General features: G+C 35.1%; 1 long non-coding RNA gene across 1 annotated transcript in view; it reads right to left on the minus strand.

Annotated features, from left to right (window-relative positions):
• Positions 1 to 20722, minus strand: part of LOC116560809 — a 79528-nt gene extending 58806 nt beyond the window's left edge. The window contains exons 1-2 of the long non-coding RNA XR_004273145.1: positions 20518 to 20722; positions 5003 to 5151 (exon numbers count right to left, since the gene is read on the minus strand). This is a non-coding gene — a long non-coding RNA (uncharacterized LOC116560809). The remainder of the gene's footprint in view (positions 1 to 5002; positions 5152 to 20517) is intronic.
• Between the last annotated feature and the right edge of the window lie 1748 nt (positions 20723 to 22470).

Genomic DNA, 22470 nt, shown 5'->3' on the forward strand with positions numbered 1-22470 from the left:
CCCGGAGCACCAAAGTTTTTATAATCTATAAAGTATTACTACCCAGGAATAGCTACTGAAGAATCAAGAAAAGGTAGTGGATTAACTTGAAAGACAATTATCCTATATTATCCTATATAGTGTTTCTTGATGACACTAATTTCTTGAGATAGAATTAAAGGGAAAAATGATACACACGTAAATAAATTTTGGAATATTATATGCTTTAGCTTCCCCTTGGATATTTACAAAAATATTTGCATATTAACAGTCACAGAATAAAGAAACCTTTTTAACTACATTTAAACTAGTGCTAGAGTTCAAATATATTTCCTCCAAATTCATGTTGAAATTTAATCCTCAAAGTGATGATGAGATAGGTAGGGCCTTTGGATGCAAGTCATGATGGCTCTACAGTCACGTAATAAGAGTAATGTCCTAATAAATGAAGCTTCAGAGAGCTTCCTGGCTCTTCCATGCCTTTTGCCATTTGAGAACATGGCATTTGTCCATTTTTCACCTTTGCCATTCTTAACATGTGATTATGTCATGCAAAATGACATCTATGAAACAGGCCCTCATAATCTTGAACTTCCCAACTCCTAGAACTCTCAGAAATAAATGTCTGTAATTCATAAATTACCCAGTCTGTGGTATTTATTATAAGACCAGGAACAGACTAAAATAACAAATGCTTTCCCCCAACCCTGGCTGCTTTCAAAATGTATAAGACGTGTCCATACAGCTTCTTATGGCAATTATGATACAGATATTTTTCAGAAAGTGGCATGCATATATGTGAATGTTTCTTAGAGGAGTTGAAAAAAAAAAACACTTGCTTGGCAATGTTTATTCCTCATAGAATCAGTGCTGTTCACTTTGGAAAATATCTTAGTGTCCTGCTTGTTGCCTTTTTCATTGTTTTTTTGTCATTGCAATCAGCTATAGCCGTGTAACTTTTGCATCTGGTGGTCAGCGGCTTTGGAAGCCCTTGAATCTGAAATCACATCCCAGTTGTATTCCTGATTAGTTGTGTAAAATGATTTTTAAACTTATTATTTTCAGCTTACTCATTTATTAAGTACAGATATTAATATTGAAACTGGAGTAGATTAAATGACATACTAAATGGAAATAAGTTTGTATAGTAATTGTTACATAGGAAAACACTCAATAAATCAATGCTGTTATTATTACCATTAATATTTCCTAAATGTGAAGAGTACCTTCAGAGGAAACATACTAGAAAGAAAAAACATGAGTTTTACAGAAGTTTTTCAGCAAAAGTTGATTGGTTTTACAGACACACACACATACGTACACATACATATATATAAATATGTATATTATATTTTTACACACACAGATTTATTTCTACTTAAAATGTAAAAAGTAACTTACTCATGTGTGCCCAATTTTCTGATACACTATAAAATGGAAATATCTTGGCAGACACTATCAATAGGCTATGCAAAAGTAAACTTCTCCTGCTTAGTTTTTTATTTGGAAAGTAACGTATCCATGTTTCTTGGTGTGGCCACGTGAATTTTGTGACATTGGGGTGGATATCATAAGATAGGTTCCCAAGAAAACCTTTAAAAAAGCACAGACTTGGCCTGCATGACTTTGGCCTTTTGCCCTTTGCCCTTTGCTTCAGCCTTTCCTATTTTTCTTGCCTGCAACATGGGCAATCATGTCTCAGGGTGCTACAGGCATCATGCTATCTTATAGGATGTCTCTTTCTAAGGAAACGATATTAATGTCCCTGCATGTGTGCAACAAACCTTCAGTGCCACTGTGTGGCTGCTCTTCTGATCCTGCCTGGCTTGTACTCTTTCTTTTGTAGGAGTAAATAAACGCCTTGCATGTGAAGACTACTTTTAAATTGCACTATGTACTCCTTATAGCTAAACCTTATCTACCTGAAACCCATATTAATACATATGTCATATATTTAGTTTGGAGACCAGATTAAATGTAGAGTTCTATCAATTACACAATAAATATTTTTGAGTGACCAGTGTGGGCAATGTGATATTTAAGCTACTGATATAATGTGATAAACTGAAGATATGACTTGAAATGTTTATAACTTATATGACAATAAGTGGAGAGAGATGAAAATCTGGTAAACAGATAAGCACAGATTTTAATCTGTTCTATACATATGATAAGTATGGCAGAAAAGACTCTAAGCTAAGCAGTAGAGGAAGAGAAGGTGACTATAAAAAGGTTGGCTAGAAAATGTTATCTAACAAGTGATATTTGAATGCAGAGATACTTGAAATTGTAAGACACAATATTGCAAAAATTTGGGAAATTTTGTTTTTTAAGTTAATAGTGCAATTCATCTAATGTGTAAATAAAAGTGCTGGTTGCTGAAGGAGCAGTGAAAAATCAGATTAGTTTGAGTATGGGGAAAGAGAAGGAGACTGGAGAGAGGTTGAAGAACTAGGCATATGTTAGTTTATATAGAGTTTACATAACAAAGAAGAGATTTTCTGTGAATCAAGTTACATTGCTGCATAATAAACCACCCCAAACTTACTGGTATAACATAGTAAACTTGTATTATGTTCACAAGTGATTCTGTGATTCTGTGGGTCAGGAAATCTAGAAGGGCACAATGGGCATGCCCCTTTTCTGTACCTCAATGGTGAGGCCTCAGCTAGGAAGATTTACATGTCTGGATGCAACTCAAATAGCTGAGGGCTAGGACAGCTGGGACTGGAGTGTCCATTTCCAAAATTGCTTTTTTATGCTCATTTCTGGCACCTGGCCTTGTGTATTTGAAGCTAGGAATGAACTGGGATTGTCAACCAGAACTCCTATTCATGCTCTTTTCTCGTGGCTTGGGTTTCTCCCAGTCTGGCAATACTGGGGATTTCCTGAGATTGAGTATTCTGGAAAAAGTGAGCAGAAGTTACATTGCCGATTTAGGCCAGGTCTCAAAAGTTACATAGCATTGCATTTTTTTCTACTCTCTTGGTCAAAGAAGTTAAAAGTTCTCCCCGATTAAAAATCAGAGACCCCAGGTCCCCACATCTCAATAAAATGATGGTTGAACAGCTCAGGAGATATTTTATAACCATTAAATTATAGCAAGTGAAAAAAAGTGATTTTTGTGGCATTTAATTTGTCCCAAAATGTTAGCTTTTTATTCTCCTCCATGGACTGATATTCATAATCTTCCTGATTTTTCTCCATTAAACTCCATCTTTCAGTGACAATTCTGATACATTATTTTATACTAAATTGTAAACTAGAATTAATTTTTGAAGTACTGCCACTTGCAAGAGGATGTATATTTAATTCACAGAATTATAAATCTAGATAATAATGTATATTTTAGGATTTTCTATCAGAATTTTTAAAATTAAAAATGTTAATTTTAAATGTATTTAAAACATCATTTTTAAGCATTTATTTAGTTAAGACTACCAGTTCATGTAATTTCCTCTAAATAAAAATCACAGATATTATTTGTAGTATTTTAAGCAGCAAAAGATATGTAGTATTGTATTATGTCATGATTTCTTATGTTACAATAGGTTTTTTTAAAAAATTCAATAAAGTTAAAAAATATTTCTAAATACAGCTTATTTTAAAAATCAGTTCTATTGTATGTCACCTCTAATATCCATACAACACATTATTTTAATCTCCTTTCTTCTAAGCATTCCTGTTCCAGTTAATCTAACACAATGTTCTCAATGATATGACAAATTGCAATTCTGTTAAAAAATCTTCAAAGACTTTCCACTGAACTGAACAGAATTAGAATAGGTGATTATTTCAGTCAAGTGTTGGTACATAACAAAATACCCCAATCATCTATTCTTCCTCCTCTTAAAGTCAATGTATTATTAAAATGTTCAACTTCCATTTATGAAATACTTCACAAATGCCAAAAAACTGAAAAATAATTGATACAGCAACATAACCAGAAAGAAGATCATAAGAAATGCTGTAAGAGATAACGACATGCTAAAATTGTTTAACATCCCCATGTATATTTCTCTTTTTTAAACTATAAATATATGTATAGAATATTTACATACAGCGTATGGTAGTGTTTGTTTCTTCAAAACTAAATAAGATGTTATTTTTTTCTCTGTATTATTTCAACATATGCTTTATAATCTCACTATATTTTTGAAATCCATTCTGGCTGATGCTTGGGTATCTGTTTTCGTTTAATTTCTATATGGGATTTTATTATATAAATAACATAAAGCTATCAATTTTCATATCAGGAAATATTTGGCATTTTTTCTACTTATTGTAAATGTTAAAAACAAATCTGCAACAAATATTTATGGTCTGCTTGTTCATATAGTATAGGCATAGAGCAGGGAAATTTTACAGCTTTGGGCAATTTCTTCCTTATGTTGTCAAGTAGCTTTCCAAAGTCGTACTGTGAAATTATCTTCCCACTAAACAATTGTTAGAGTTCCTGTTTCCTAACAGCCTCATAAAAGAGGAAAATTTATCAATATTAAGTGGTAAAGTAAAAGTGATAAATGTTATTGTTTTACAAATTCAATTTTACTAAATAAAATATATTTTATATTTTCTTTAAAAGTGACATGTCTTGCATACTTCAAATTAATGCGATGTTAGAATACAATTTAAAATTTTTCTATATATTCACCAAATGTATCACTGCTATTTTTTGAATAGTCATTCATTTTTCTGGGTGAGATGATATTCATATGTAAAATATCAAAAGTCTTGCCTCTTATTTTTGAGTTTCCTCCTGTAGTCCAGTGACCAAGTTGTTCATCTCTGAGTCAATACCCCACTACCATAATGACTATAATTTATAATCAATTCTTATTGAGTATCTACTCAGTGCCAGCATATGAGTTGGCTGGATCTGTTACAGCAAATTATCACAAACTTTAAAGCTTAAAGCAACAGGAGTATATTCTCTTACAGTTCTGTAGGGCAAAAATCTGAAATCAAGGTATAGGTAGGCCCACTTTCCCTCTCAAGTTTCTATGGGTGGATCCTACTTTACCTCTTTCAGGTGCTGGTGGCTCAAGGCATTCTTTGTCTTGTAGCTGCATAACTGCAAGCTCTGCTTCCATCCTCAAATAGTCTTATTTACAGATTTAGGGTGTACTAGGAAAATCCAGTATGATGTCATCTCAAGATCCTTATTAATATCTTCCAAAAAAAAATAGGTCACTTCTACAGTTTCAGGGGCTTAGCAAGTGGAAAGACATGTGTATATTTATCATATTTGGGGAGACACATTGAATCTACTAGAGGCAAACATCTACATTTAGGGTATTAAAGACAAAAATCCTTGCCCTTGTAAAGATTACAGTCAGACAAAAGAAATAACATATAGAAAGCTGTTGAAAAGTTAAAGTAAGGAGAGATACATAGTAATCGTGGTAGATTACACTTTCAATTAATATAATAAAGTGACTTTGTTAAAATAGGATTGGAATAAACACATCAAAAGGCTGAGGGGAAAAAAAACACAATTTTTCTCTACATCCCAAATTGCTTCTGATTGAATATTTTTACTGGGATTTGTTTCTGGGAGAGACTAAAGGAGTGAAGAACTTTGGATAAATTCTGAAGGTAGAATAAGCAGCAAGACCCATTGAAAGGCTGGATGTGTAATGTATGAAAAAGATAAGAAACAGGATTGACTCTAAGATTTTTGGTCTGAGACAAATTGTGCTGTGTGAAAATGTGCATTTCAAAGTTGAAATGTTTATTAGCTTCTCAAGAAAAGATGTAAGAAGTTGGATGTAAGAGCTTGACATTTAGAAGGCAGGTAAGAGGTAGAGGTCTTATTACAAATTTGCAAGGTCTTAGCATAAGCATAATATTGTAAACTTTGGCTCTGTGAGAAGTCATCAAGCGAGTAGAGGTGGGCACAGAAGTGTTCCAAAGACTAAGAAATAGCATACAAAGACATGAGCAGGAAGCCAAGAGGAAATGTGTTCTGGGAGACAAAGGAAAAAATGTTTGTTTGTTTTAAAGAAAAAGAGATACTGATAGATAAATAAAATGAGAATAGAAAATTATCTTTTGTATTTTGCAACGTGAAAATAATTAGTGATTTAAAAGAAACATTTAAATTAAATGGCCTATACTGTTTTAGTGTTTTCATTGTAACTCATTTCTTGCTTTGTTACCCGGGCTGGTCTGGATTCCTGGCCTCACATTTGTTAATGGTTAATGCTTATTTAGATTTATTCTTACATCTATCAGGTTTACAGCTGCCACTTCCTTCTCCCACTTGCCTTTCTTATTGTTTTCTCTTTTTTCTTTCTTCGTTGTTCAATGAATCCGTGTGTTTTCTTAAAAGTTTTGGTAGCTGGAAAAATTTATATTAAAAAATTAAAACAAAACAAAACAAAAACAAAAAAAGAACTTTTGTTGACCTGAAAAGTCTCACTGCTGTGTAGAGGATTTTATGTTGAATTGTATCTTTTCCATTTGGAACCTTGTATGCCATTGCATTGTTGTATTAGTATTTCAGTGAACTAGCTTCTTTTAAAAATATTTACCACATTAGTGTTTTTTCAAGTTTGGGTTTATTTTTATTGATTCTATTCAGAAATTGTCAAATTCCTGAATCTGAGAAATTTTTAATGACATGTAAAATTTCCAGTTATTATTTCTAGATATTGCCCCAATACTATCTTAATTGCATCCAAATTGCCTAATATAATAATTTTTTGGCCAACTAGCTATATATTGATGTTTATTTCTCTGTTATATATATTTATTATATTAATTTTAATCATCCATATCTCACAAGTTTTTAAAATTCAATTACTTTGTTTTTATTTTTGGATATTCTTTACTAAATCTGCTCTTCATTTCTTTTTAAATGTGTTTACCAGTATGTTTATTGCATATTATTTTTATAATTTTTTTCAAATTACTCATCTATTTTTACACATCCTTTTGATTCTGCTGTTTTATATCTGCTGACTCTTATTGATGCTATATTCTTTTTATTTTTTTGAGAAAGAGTCTCACTTTGTTACCCAGGCTGGCATACAATTGGTGCGATATTGGCTCACTGCAACCTGTGCCTCCTGGGTTCAAGCAATTCTCCTGTCTCAGCCTTCCAAGTAGCTGGGATTACAGGTGCCCACCACCAGGCTCAATTAATTTTTTGTAGTTTTAGTAGAGACGAGGTTTTCCCATGTTAGCCAGGCTGGTCTTGAACTCCTGACCTCAGGTGATCCACCTGCCTTGGCCTCCAAAAGTGCTGGGATTATGGACGTGAGCCACCGCACTTGGTATGTATATTATTTTTCACTGTGCATTTTGTAGTTTTTGTTTGTGAATGAAGAAATGGCTATGTATATTCATTGCCACCAAGGCATTTATGATCCAATTGAAGGGTAAATACAAATACAATGAATTTTCTTTGTATAGCAATTACACAAATTAAACTGCATAAGCTTGCCAAGAAAAGCAAGAAGGAAGAAAGAAAAGAAAGAAGAAAGGAAGAAAAACAAATAGCAAAATAGAGCAATATTTAAATGTGGTTGTGATTCTGCCTACCATTGTGTTTAATGATACAGTGCCTGTTTGGTAAAGAAAAGAGAAGAATTAACTGAATGCCAATGAGAGGGATAAGTAATGAAAAACAAAGCAAAACAAAATAAAATTGTGAATGATAATTACTGTGAATAGCAAAATTATGTACAAAAGGCATTTTATTTGAAGAGTAATTTAGGAAATTTTTAGAAATATATTGATTATATTCAAGCTTCTATACTTAAATGCTACACAATAATAATTAAAGATGCCAGATTTAGTAAAGGGATTTTTATAACATTTTTTTTTCCTGTAGAGATACAAATGTATTCCTTAGTACAACAGACAACCTCACAGATTAATGACCCTGTCATATATCAATTTATATTTATTTATCTAATCGAGCAATCTTAATGTTATTTTGTCAAATTGCTTCTAAATTTCCCAGTTTCTCAGATTCATTTGTATCATTGAAGATATTTATTTCTTCTTTATTAATTCAAGTTAACATCTTTAAAATCTAATTATTTTAGGCTGGGCACGGTGGCTCACACTTGTAATCCCGGCACTTTGGGTGTCTGAGGCAGGTGGATCAAGAGGTCAGGAGTTCGAGACCAGCCTGTCCAATATGGTAAAACCCCATTTCTACAAAAAATAAATAAATAAACGGGGTGGTGGTGTCTGCCTATAGTCCCAGCTATGCAGAAGGCTGAGGCAAGAAAATCACTTGAACCCGGGAGCTGGAGGTTGCAGTGAGCTGAAATCTTGCCACTGCACTCCAGCCTGGACAAAAAAAAAAAAAAAAACTATTCATTTTATATATGCCTGAGAGCTATGATTTTAAGCTTCTAAAAATTATACTTTAATAGAAATCAGGGACTAGTTACCTTTAATCCACTGGAGGTACACATATTTAAAAGTCTGAAGTTAATGTCTAGAAGAAAGTTTCTGCTTAACATCAAAGGGTATGCAACATTTGCTGTTGCTCTCAAATACCAAGAAAGGAAAACACAACTGGGAATTTGTCCCTAGCGCTTTATTCTTTACTCAGGATTGATATATAGGTTTTGAATAAAAGATCAATAAATATTTGTCTTGTGAAATAGGAATAATCACTGATGTCTACATACTGTTTCCAGCTTTCTTCTGTTGTTTCCTCTTCAGATAAGCTAGAAAACCCCTTCAATGTGATTCTTCTTATGTAAAACCTCATATATTCTCAAAATTATTATGTATGCATTCATCTAACTGTACATCTACAGTACTGTAAAAAATGAGATTGTAATAAGTGGAAATGCATGTATAAGTACAGGCAAATTTTTAGGCAAATCAGATGTTTTAGAGGTAATGATCTCCTGATTGTTTTCTCTTGAGTTCTTTTGTACAATAGGTGCAGTGGTCCTTGCAATGAGGAATTTTTTTATGGAAATTTGAAATAAAGTACAGAAATTCCTAATTAAAAACTATCTTTTAAGTGGATCTCTGAATTCTATAAAAGTGTTTATTTTATCTTAGTTATTTAGTCATTAGCCTGTCAATCACTAGGAAAGTAAGAGCAATTCACAAGGTTTTCTATTGCTATGCTAGTACTTGCTCACACATTCTCATCCACCTAAGGAACTATGCAAAGCATCTTAATAGATGCTACTAATTCACATAATTTAATTAATTGAATAGCAAATACCTTCTCATTTTATTTCACATTTTTAACATTCACAAGATATAGCTATTTCATAGTGATTAGGTTTACAAAAATAATACTGATAAAACTCAATTGTCAGCATGTACAGTTTTAGGCTGTATATTTTTTCCAAACAAGAAAAAAAAAATATTTTTAGACTCAACTTGAAATATTTTAAAAAACTATGTTTCAGAAATAGTAAACTATCACAGAACAAGAAGCATTATAGAAAGTAAAAATTGTTTTGATATAAAAATGCTATAAATAAAAGTGCTTATACACTAATTAGTGTTCATATACTCATACCAAATATTAGATGCCTTGAGTGACTAAATTAATCTTAAATATTACATTTATTATTTAAAATATTGCATGCAAACCTCACCGAATATATTTGCCAACTTATATATGGGAGAATTTAAAAAGATCGTGATGTTTTTTAAAATAGCTTTTAGAGAAATAACAAAGTGATTTTATGTCCGGAAGTGAAGACCCTTGGAGGAATTTTTCTCATGGACTGTCAAAATACATACCCAAACCATAAGTGGATGTCTGAGTAATAATTAATTTACTTTTATTTGATTTGTCAGGTTTCATTTTTCAAAACAAGAGTCAGAATGATGTCTTTTAGTTAGAGTTGTTTCTATTATTTATTAACATATCCAAGGAACATGTAGAGTGATTTGACAGAATATAATCATATTATCAAATAATTATCAGTTTAGTCTGTTTCATAAACTTAATGAAATGAAAATATATAAAAATATAATTATCTTAATTTTTATCAAAATTTCCAAACTTATGAAGTAAATCCAGCAACAAAGAGAGAGACTCTGTCTCAAAACCACAGCAACAATAAAAAGTAGATACAATATTAGAGCAGTGTTGTAATGAAAGCCTTAGAATGGGCTATAGCATTTAAAAAAAAATAATACAGACCTCCGGGATAATTTTTTCCAAAATAACAGATTAGAGTTACTGTAAACCATGCCTTTCCTACTTGGAAAGATAGAATTGTGTGTAGAGGTTCATGCTGTGATTTTTTTCCCAAGAAGCAACATAGAAACTTAACAGGAAAACTGGAAGAAAGCACAGACTTTTTGAAAGAAGCATCAGGTTGCTGCATACATCATGAGCCAGGAGGAAATCTTTCACGACCCCAGAGTATCAGATGGGGATAACTGCCTCAATGACATATACTCCTAGTACCAAGCAATCCAGGCCACAGGGGAAGGCCTTAATCTCACCCAGTGCTGGAGCTGATTTAGTGAGCAGTGGGGCACATATGAGAAGCAGCAGCATTGGGACGGAATTAGTATGAATTCCCAGCAGGACAGAGAAAAGCCATCCCCGATCCTACCTCACAGGGGACCTCACAGAAGTCAGCCAGGTAACTCAGGTGATGGTCACAGGTTGAGAGGAGTTTCCAACTTATATTCGTGGTATAATCTCAAGTGGAGACAAACTCCGTTGGCCAGAACCATGGGGTAGACGGGAAATATACTGCAGCGATAAGAGCTGGGTGAACCTGCTTCATGGGCTGACTAGCAGAGGCGTGGCCTGGAAGCCATGGTTGCTGTCTCCTCTGGGAAGTCTAATGGCTTTGGGCAATTTTGAGTTCTGAGTGTTGACTGCTTGGAACGTAGCTGCTGCTAATGGGATACTGCAGGTGCAAGACCTGCTTTGCTAAGTGTGTGGGAGCTGGGTGGGGCTAACTGCTGCCTGCTACTCCCTACTCCTCATACAGAGGCTTCTCTGCAGCAGAGGCCATGGTGTTACTCCCTGGAATGTTACTCCTGCAGCCAGAGGACCACTCTCTGATCCCCACGGGGGACACTGCTTTTGCCTACACATGGTGGACAAAAGAGAGCCAGAGGGTGGACTTGTCTGACCCAGCCCCCATTTGGCTTTGTCCCTCCATCTGCCTTGGTAGCTTAACACAAAGAACAGGAAATTTTGAGAGCTCTATGGCCCTGCCCATTGCCGGAGCCATCAGATTACCTCCCCTGGGTAACATAAGGCAAGCACAAATTCCACTGCTACCAGCTGGTGCTCTTTTGCAAGTGCCACTTAGTGGCTGGAGGCTTACTGACACAATCCATTTCAGCATCTGCAGGCACAATAACAGTGCACAAGAAAGAGAAAGCTTGTGTGTGACCTAAGCTATTACCTTTGCCTATATAACCCTGGCCAACTAGGAGTTCCTGAGTCTGTCCAGGTGACCAGTTCATTACTACTGCAGGTGGCAATGCAGAAAACCAACACACCAAGGCTGTACATCTCATATAGTCTATGTCATTCTCCTGTCACCCCCATCAGAGCTGTTGTTGCCACTTGCTGCTGCGTCTTAAGAACAGGTCACATCCCTAGGCCCCCTGCAGACATTCCCCAGCACCAGCCTGGAGTGAGCAGCCCCACTAGGTGGCTAGAGCCAGAGAAGCAGCAGCATTTATAGTAGTCTGGGCCTCAGGGACTCCTACTCTTAGGGTAAGGAGGAGTGCACATCAATGGAGCACCCCATGGAGAAAAGAATCCAGATGGCAGGCCTTGAGTCCAGAACTTCCTACTCATGGAAAGTTTCAGCAGAGGCACAGGTACGGTGCTGGACTTGGGAAAATTTGCAGAAGCGTCTTGAAGAAAATGACTTAGTCTCCCCCTCATTCACCACTGCAGACACAGCTGGTGCTTCTCTTATGGGAACCTAGCATGTGTGCACCTGTACATAGCCTTTCGGGAACACTTCAGGTTAACTGAGATCCCAAGGGAGGACTGCCCTCAAGGTTCAGGTTTGCATAAGACGTAGATTTATAATTTCTCTCTACATGGAACATCAGAATTCCTGCAAATAAAAAAAAAGGGGGGGGGCGCTGCTGATCTCGATAGCCAGAACACTACTTAGGAGTGTAACCTGCTTTCCTGGTGTACTGGCAAGGCAGCTAAAGTGGCTCCCTCCCTTTTCCGTAAAAAGACTTCAATACATTTCTCTAAGAGCTTCTACAGATGTTTCTGTCAAGGCTTTGACTTCTCCCCATCATCGGGTATTGCATTTACCGACCTGCTGGTTTTCACCGATGGATGTCTTCACTACTGGCCTGAAATCTGAATTATTCAACCAGGTAAATGAAACACTGGGAGAAAAAAAATAAGCAAAAGAGTGCATGCCGCTTGAGAACTACATAAGCTTCATGAGACCTCTGTCATTCCTACCCCACAGGAGATAGTAAACCTCCACACACACACACTGAGCGTAATGTTACCACAACCAGCATCTGAGAAAGCCAACATACAAAGACTCTAAATAACCAGTGAACTTATACAGAATCTTCACCCCTGAAAGCACCCAGAGTTAAAATAAATTACAATAAACTATAAGCATTAGAGTCACATTCTCAAGGTGAAAACAAAATAAAAAATCAGTCAAATAAAAAAATAATTTCAAAAATAATTAGAAGAAATGGTCTACCCAAATAAGAAGAAACCAGAAAAATAATTCTGGCCATAGGACAAAATAGGGTTCTAAAACACCTCTAATAGATCACACTAAGTCCCCAGCAATAGATCCCAACCAAGATGAAATATTTGAAATCCCAGGAAAAGAATTCAAAGAAATAAATTTTCTATAAAGGAAAACCTATCAGACTAACAGCAGACTTCTGTGCAGAAACCTTACTGGCCAGAAGTTCACTCTATCTTGAAGCTTATCTTTAATGTTCTTAGACAAAACAACATTTAGTGAAAAATTTTGTATTCAGCAAAACTGAATGTCATAAATGAAAGAGAAATAATGTCTTTTTCAGACAAGCATATGCTGAGGGAATCTGTCACTACCAGAGCAGTCCTACAAGAAATGCTAAAAGGGAATCTAATTCTTGAAACAAAATTTTGAGCTGCATCAGAATAGATGTCTTGAAAGCATAAAACATGTAGGGCCTATAAAGCAATAAGGAAGTTAAAAAAAAAACCTAAAATTTCTCAGTCATCATCAACATACTGACCAGAGCAGCACTTCACATCTCATAATTGGCATTGACTGTAAATGGTTTGTATACTCCACTTAAAAGATACAGAATGGCAGAGTTGATTAAAAAAAAATTACGAACCAAATATCTGCTACCTCCAAGAGACTCAACTAACATATAAGGATTCTTACAGACTCAAGGTAAGGGGGTGGAGAAAGATATTCCATGCAAATGGAAACCAAAAGCAAGCAGGAATAGTTATTTTTATATCAGATAAAGTAGACTTTAAAGCAACAATAGTAAAAAAAAAACAAACAAAGAAAGTCATGATATAATAATTCAACCAATAACAATAATTTTACATATATATGCACAAAACACTGGGCTCCTATATTTATAAAACAATTACTACTAGACCTAAGAAAAGGGGTAGAGAGGAGCACAATAATAATGAGGAACTTTAACACTTCACTAACAGCACTAGACAGATCACTGAAGCAGGAAATCAACAATAAAACCACTGGACTTAAGTTGCACCCTAGAAAAAATGAATCTAACAGATTTTTACAGAAAAAAACCTGCAGAATTCACATTCTTCTTATCAGCACATAGAACAGCCTCCAAGAGAGACCATAGGATAGGCCACAAAACAGATCTCATTTAATTTTAAAAAGTCAAAATTATATTAAATATCTTCTCAGGTCACAGTGGAATAAAACTAGAAATAAACTCCAAAAGGAACCCTCAAAACTATATAATTACCGGGAAATTAAACAATCTGCTTCTTAATGACTATAGGGTTGACAATAAAATGAAGAAAGAAATTTAAAAATTCTTTAAATGAATGATTATAATGACCCAAGTTATCAAAGCCTCTGGGATACAGCAAAAGCAATGTTAAAAAGAAAGTTTCTAGCACTGGACACCTATGTAAAAAATTCTGAAAGATTACAAATTGACAACATAATGTCATATCTCAAGAAACTACAGAAACATTAACAAATCAAACTAAAAACTAGGATAAGAAAACAAAGATTAAAGCAGAACTAAATAAAATTGAAATAAACAAAAATACAAAAGATTAATGAAACAAAAAGTTTATTATTTGAAAATAGAAATAAAATAAACCATTAGCTAGAACAACCAAGAAAACAGAAGATCAAAATAGCTCAATTAGAAATGAAAATTGAAACATTTCGACCAATATCACAGGAATATAAAAGATTATTTGAGACTAATATGAACGTCCTATGCACATAAAAATAAAAGTAAAGGAAATAGATTCCAGGAAACATGCAACCCTAACAGATTAAACCAGGAAGACATATCCTGACAGACCAATAACAAGCAGTGAGATTGATTAAGTAAGAAAAAAAAATCGCCAAAAAAAAAATAAATAAAAGCTAGACAGATTCAAGGCCAAATTGTATCAGATAGTGAAAGAATAATTGATAACAAGCCTACTGAAACTATTCTAAAAGATTGACAACAAAGGAATCTTCCTAAACTCATTATATGAAGCCAGTATCACCCTGATACCAAAACCAGGAAAAGACATATCAAAAAAGTAAAACTACATATGAATGTCTCTAATAAAGACAGATGCAAAAAATTTTCAAGAAATACTGGCAAATCAAATCCAAAAGCACATCAAAAAGCCAAATCACTATAATGAAATGAGTTTTATCCCAGAGATGCCAGGATGGCTCAACACACACAAGGCAAAAAATACGATGCATTTTTATAAACAGAATTAAAAACAAACACACAAAAATCCACGTATGATTATCTCAATAGATGCAGAAAAACATTCAATAAAATCTAGCATTGCTTTATGATAAAAACCCTCAACAAATTAGCTATAGTAATCAAAACAGCATGGTACTGGTATAAAGGTAGATACATAAACCAATGGAAAGGAATAGAGAAACCAGAAATAAAGCCAAATATATAACAAGCAACTGATCTTACAGAAAACATTCAAAAACATGAATAGAAAAGGACATCCTATTTAATAAATGATACTGGGAAAACAGGATAGCCACATATAGAAGAATGAAACTATATCCCCCTTTCTCATTACCCACAAAAATTAGAAGATGGATAAGACTTAAATATAAGACCCAAAATCATAAGAACTCTAGAAGAAAAACTAAGAAAGACAAATCCAGACATTTATTTAAGCCAAAATTTATGACCAAGACTCCAAAAGTAAATGCAACAAAAATAAAAAGGATTTACATAAGAAAATTAAAAAGTTTCACAACAAAAGAAATAATCATCAGAGCAAACAGACAACATAGAGAATAGAAGAAAAGATTTACAAACTATGCATCCATCAAATAATTAATATCCAGAATCAACAAGGAAAATAAATCAGCAAGAAAAAACAATCACATCAAAAAGTGAAAAAAATGAAATAAATAGACATTTTTCAAAAGAACATACACAAATGACCAACAAACATATAAAACATGCTCAACATCACTAATCATCAGATAAATGCAAATTAAAACCCCAATGAGATACCATATTTTCCCAGCCAGAATGGTCATTATTAAAAATTCAAATAAACAATAGATTTTGGCATGGATGTGGTGAAAAGAGCATGCTTATACATTGCTGGTAGGAATGTAAATTAGTGCATCCTTTATGGAAAAGAGTAAAGAAATTTTTGAGAGAACTAAAAGTAGATCTACCACTCAGTCTAGCAATTCCACTATCTACTCAAAGGAAAAAAAGTCATTGTATCAAAAATACACCTGCATGTGTATGTTTCTTGCAGTAAAATTCACAATTACAAAGATATAGAACCAACCTAAGTGTCCATCAATCAACGAGTGGATAAAAAAACGTGGTAAATATACAGCATTACATATTATTCAGCCCTAAAAAGAATGGAATAATGTCATTTGCAGCAACTCCGACTGAAGCTGGAGGCAATTATTGTTAAGTGAAGTAATTCAGGAACGGAAAACCAAATACCATATGTTCTCACTTTCAAGTGGTAGCTAAGCCATGAGTATGCATACAGAGTGGTATAATGGACAAAAACTGGGAGAGGAGGAGGTTGGCGAGGGATACAACACTACATATTGGGTACAATGTACACTACTTGTGTGACAAGTGCACCAAAATCTTCGACTTTACCACTCTGTCACCAAAAACCATTTGTTCTCCAAAAGGTATTATTTTATATATATATATATATAATATGTAACAATTTATGTATATATAACTATATTATATATATAATGTAACTACATATAAAATATATGTAATATTACATATGTCTATGTATAGCCATAGACATCCAGGATAATTTTTTTAATCCTTGAAAAAACATATGATTTACGAGAACTTAAAATTATTAAAAATATATTATTATTTAATTATCCATCTCCCCTGGTAGTATGCTATGCAAATAATAATGAGGAGATATTAAAGGTCCGTGGGATTTTCATGGATTCTGCCAAAAGCACTAGCTTCTTGAGATTCTTCGCACATTGAGAAAATTAGATCTGTATCCCTTTGTCTAGTTAATTTCTCTGATTTGAAAGGATAGAAAAATTTCTTTTACCTCACTAAGAGGGTCAAATTTTTTAAATCCTTAAATTATTAGGCTCCTAGGTTAAGCCCTAGGGTAAGAGGGAGACTAGATTTTGGTAGTCATATGTCAAAAGATACGATGTTTCAGAATTTGGAGACAGCTATAGGTAATAAAAACTTTGACACACAGGATTATTTGGCTCCTAGAGAGATTTTACAACATTCCAAAAGTTTGGAATATAGACGATGTCTTTTTAGAAGGACAGAAAAACAGCTGTTTTCATCTTATTATAAGTAGAAAAACAAAGACAAGGAAACAAAAACCATTTTTCTTCATGTCTGGCTTTTAGAGAGTCTGTCATCTCACTAGGATGATTGACCTGGATCTCTTTATGCTGTCCAAAGATAAGAACCAGGGAAAGGAGCAGCCAACACACAGTATTAAGAAATCAATTTCTGACTGAGAACACTGTGTGGGCATTCGAAATAAAATTAATAAACTGAAGCCCAAGAGTTTGAGGCTGCCATGAGCTATGATGGCATCACTACACTCTAGCCTGGGTAACTAAGTGAGAACCAGTTTCAAAATAAATAAATAGGAAGATGAAAAAGATGAGTATTAAAAGCCCAAAAACAGATTCTCAAATGTTGTTGAATATGTGAGTGGATGAATACATATGAAATATAAATAAAAGCATTAGGAAGAAGTTAGCTTCCACTGAGAAACATATACAAATCAAATTTCAAATAATTAAATATGTAGAATATTAGCTTGATGACAACAATAAAAAATAATGTTTTCTATGAGAGAAAATTAAGAAAAAGCAATTTAAACTCAAACTGTTTTGGGAAAAAATGTTACCAGAGGAGTAAAACTTCAGCAAGATTCCTTGGTTCCCACACCAGGAATTGAAACCAGGCCACAGGAGTAAGAGCACAAATTCCTCACCACCAGACCACCGGGGAAGTGGAAACTACAGCTGGCACTTAGGTTCTTTGCCTTCTAACCCCAAAGAATGGAAAAAGGGGCCGCAGAGGTGTGGTGAGTTCACAGCTGAAATAAAACTTATGGACCCAAAGAGTAGGCAAAGTGTAGTTTATTAGGCAGAGTGAAAGGACAGCTCCCATGCTATCATGGTTCGGGATCCGGAAAGAGCATACTGTCCAAGAGGGAGCAGCTGTAGTTTTTAACCTTTGAGTTATTCCCTCCCCATTCATGTTCTCATCCAATGAGAGGAGTTCCTTCAAACTCCCTCTGAATTGTTTGATCTTTGACTCCAATACCAGATTGGCTACTTGTTTTATAACCCTGAGTCACACAGCCCCCTCCACCAAGAGCCAGCACAGAAAATTCAGAGACAAAGGGCCCTACCTGACTTGTCAGTGCAGTAAGGTGGAACAAAGAGCTCTACCTGGCCCATGGGCAGTGAATAGCCATGTAAAAAATTTGGGGTCAATGTAAAGTATCATTTGGTGGTGTGAATAAATAATGAAGTAAATATTCATAAGATAAATTGTTGAAATAATTTGAAATCATTATTGAATAATTATTAAAATAATTAAAATTTTCATGAAAAATTACTTGTCTTGAGGAAGACAATCTTCGTTTTACCACAATTTCATTATTTTATATTGGCAAGAGAAGAAATATTTTGAAAAACATTAATAAAGTTTACTTAAACAGAGTATGATACCCTTTCAGATGGACAACACAAGATAGGGGATGGAACAAGCCTACCTTCCTTAAAAAGGTAGCTGAAGCCATCAGGGCTTGTTTGTGTCATGCTATAGACCTATACAGAAAATAATAAATGAAACAGACTTATGGATTCGTTGGATATATTTACACTAAGTATACTGGCTAGAAAGATCTCCTCATATAGTTTCTTCTCCCTGAATGATCTTGAAAAATGTAATTTCAGGTCTAGATATTAAAATAAAAGTGCATCCTTGAAACAAATTATGTAGCTCTTACTTTTTATGAAAGCTCTAATTGCTAAACTTATCAGGATCATGATCTACTTTATACAGACGAATTAAACTCTCAATTCTGCAGATCACAATATATAGGTGCTAAGTCACCATAATTTTTTCCCACTTGTCTCATTTCTGCCTTTCCTGGAGGTTCCTACCTTCTGCAAGCTTTTAATTTTTAAAATATTTACCTAATATTAGTTGATTTATAATGAATTATTTTAGGCGAGAATGACATTTGAATACTTGTTGAATATAACTTATAGACTTGGAATACTTTGGTAGCTACTTCATTTTCTCTGTCTATTTCTGAAAAAAATTTAGCCAGCTTGCTTTAGGCAGACAGTAAGGGAGGGGTCCCCCAGAGAACCTCCTACCTGCACCACAAATGTTTATACCAGATGTTTTGTGCAGATAAGGGTATTTGCTCAAGGGGCTTGCCTTAATGGGCCTGCGGTGGAAAATTTTGTTTCCTAACACATGAGCACTAAGGGACATAAATCAATATGGAATGTCCCAGACTAAGGATATGCATGCACTCTGGAAGGATGCAATGGAGCCACCAGGAATTCATGCCTTATACAAATAGGTTACTCAGCCTCATCAGCTCATAAGAAAATAATGCTCTTATATTCAACTGTGAAGGGACAACCAGGAATCTACTTTCAGAATTCCTATCTTTGCTGAGAGCTTTCCTTTAACTTAATATATTCTATGCAATTCAGAATAATGTGATTTCCGTTCATTCTTAGTGACACATCCCCTATCCCAACCTCCAATGGCCAGAGGTGCATGTATAAGACAAATGGGTGAGTGATGGCTCCTAATCTCTCTCCCCTCCTGGCTCGGCACATAGCCCAAGGGCCCCACACAGCTGGCTGGCTGGCCAGCATTCCCTGCTCACCATTCCCTCTCGCCAGGTACCTACAGTGTCCTTCCTCCCCTGGCTGACGCTGGAAGGAGGAGACAGAATTTAAAATGTTCTCTCCCTGTTGGAGGAACTCATTTACATGAGAATAAAAGGTTTCTCCCCCAGACATCTTCCCCATCCTGCACTTACGCTGTTTCTATTATTATTATTATTATTATTATTATTCCTCCACTCTGTAAGGAGTTAACTTTTATGAGAGAGATGCTTTTTCCTTTTGGAAGACATCTTATTAGGCGAGGACCCCAATTCAAAAGATATCCTTTTCTCTCCCTTGTTTAAAGAAGACCTAGCTCCAAAGCATTTTATGTTAGCATGACTGATTTCTGCTGATGAGGCCCCCTTCCATTTCATGAATAGAGATCATTCTAGTATCCGTGCCATAAATGAGGTCTAGGGAACTCAAAGTTTATTGACAATAGGGAAACAAGCAGCTCATGGGTAATGGTGGATAACCCGCACCCCGTAGGCCCCTGTTAACATGGGGGAAAGCTGTATTGGCACTCATGGGTCATACCCTACCAAAGTCACCAGGACTCGGGGATATAACTACTGAAGAAAGAAAGAGGACACTTTTCTTCTCTCCCTAATGTATTTACTAAGAAGGAAAGGAAACTAGGGATGCCTTGATCCCCTCTTTTTAGGTGGGTAACCAATCATCTGCAGCCTGTATTTCTTTTGAATGTCTCCTAAATTACTAGGACACCTTTGAGAAAAACACCTCCTTTCTCCTTCTTCCTCCTCTGCCCTCTCTTTGTGAGTGGGTGTTTGTGTCTCTGTACCACAGGACACTCCCCTCCATGCATCCCTTAAACTAGGAAAAGTTAATTTCCCCAAACCTTAAACTGCTTGGCTTAAAACTGAGCTTGAAAAAAAGGCAACTCATAAGCCTGGTATGACAGCAAAAGGGCAAAAGTGCTTACCAGTCAGACTTCTGGCCTCCCTCTCCCTGTGCAAACCAGTTGAATGAATGATAAAATCACTGTTTATATTCTCTGTGAAGTTCTGATAAATGGGAGAAAGAGAAAAAACATTTATGAGGCTAGTCTTAAGCTGTAGCCAATGTAGAGTGCTTTGCATGTCTTTCTGTATGGTTCTGTCATAAAGGAGGGTACCTTAGAATAGAATGTGGACCTAAGACCCCCTAAGTTTGCTGTTCAAGCCAGCCTGGCAAACCTATCAGTAGCAAACCTTGCTGCAGTTCTCCATCTTGTTTTATGTCCTTGGGAGCTTGACCTAGTAACCGTGTGATAGTACTTTCTTTTGGCCTCTGTCATTTTACAATGGTGGCCTAGGTTTAATCCTGGCTTAGGGAATGAGTACATTTTGGTTAGTATCTGTGTGACTTTTACCATTTGCTGATCTTCTTCCCCTCTGTGAACAACATCTAGCTTTTCTTCGTAAATCTTTCTTTCTCTGAAACACCTTTAAAGAGCCTAGATTTTGTACAAACTGCTTAACACCTCTTGGAAAGTAACTTGTAAACTTACAGTTAAGTCATAACCTTAGTTGAGGCTTGCTGGTTTCACCTGTGAGGTTATTTTTAATGAAGTTCAACAGCCAGAAATATTGGCTGCTCGGCATTGCTGAAGTTGAGTAATAAGAGATTTGAAAGGGTTTTCTTAAAGTGTGTGAAGCTGAATTAAAAGTGGATATCCATGTTATAGGTATATTTCAAAGGCCTTTATGTTTTCCTCTTTGCGGGTTTTGTTTTTCTGGAAAAAGGTTTTTTTTCTCTGTTAAATAGACTTTTCCATTTCTTCTTGCCATTCGGTGCATGCATGAGAGGATTTAAGACAACTTCTGAAAGCCTAGGACTCCTGGGGAAAACTGAGAAGGTGCTATGGACCCCATTTTGGGAAAACAAACAAACAAACAAACAAAAAACCTCTGTTTTCCTCATGAAGCCCCAGGGATTAAAAGCAGATAGATCCCTCTCAAAATCTGCCTCTCTCTTCCAGCTATGCCTATTTATTAGGCCCTAGAAACTGTATGCTGTCCTAGCCCTGCTCTTAAAGGGCTTCACCCAGAGACCAATAATCCAGTCAGAAGATTGGCAAATGAAAAATCTTACAATTACTGAATTTTCATTTGTTCATCCATGTAATTTTATATTTGTCATGGGGGTAATGTGTGTTTGTATATATATGTATGTATGAAAATAAACACTTAGATTAAATATTTTTTGAAGAAAAATAAAAGCTGTAATGTCTTTAAGTTTACATGAGTAATCTTTAATAAATAAAGGCAGTTTTAAAGATAATTGGTAAAATATAAATTTCTTTAATATGTAAATGTGTGGCCTGAATCATGTAGGTTATTAACTTATTCTTTGGCTTGTAAGAACTACTTGATATGGTTTGGCTCTGTGTCCCCACTCAAATCTCATCTTGTAGCACCCATAATTCCCATGTGTTGTGGGAGAGACCCAGTGGGAGAAGATTGAATCATGAGTGTGTCTTTTTATACTGTTCTTGTGATAGTCATGGGTCTCATGAGGCCTGATGGCTTTAAAAGTGGGAGTCTCTCCACACAAGTTCTCTTTTTTGTCTGCCAGCATCCACTTAAGATGTGGTTTGCACCCCCTTGCCTTCCACCCAGATTGTGAGGTCTCCAAAGCCATGTGGAACTGTAAGTCCAATTAAACCTCTTTCTTTTCTAAATTGCTCAGTCTAGGGATTGTCTTTATTGGCAGCATGAAAACAGACTAATACACTATTGGATTTGCCTGCTTCACAATTGGTAAGGCCTGAGGACATATGGAATTAACCACACCCTTAACTATGAAGGAAGGAGCCAGACTTTATCTGCACCTTGTACATAATTAAAATAACTTACTAGCTTTTATATTAAAGTTAAAAATTGCTAAGTGTTAC

Source organism: Sapajus apella, unplaced genomic scaffold (genome assembly GCF_009761245.1).
Source record: "Sapajus apella isolate SASKATOON/1434 unplaced genomic scaffold, GSC_monkey_1.0 scaffold27, whole genome shotgun sequence".
Lineage (NCBI taxonomy): Eukaryota > Metazoa > Chordata > Mammalia > Primates > Cebidae > Sapajus > Sapajus apella.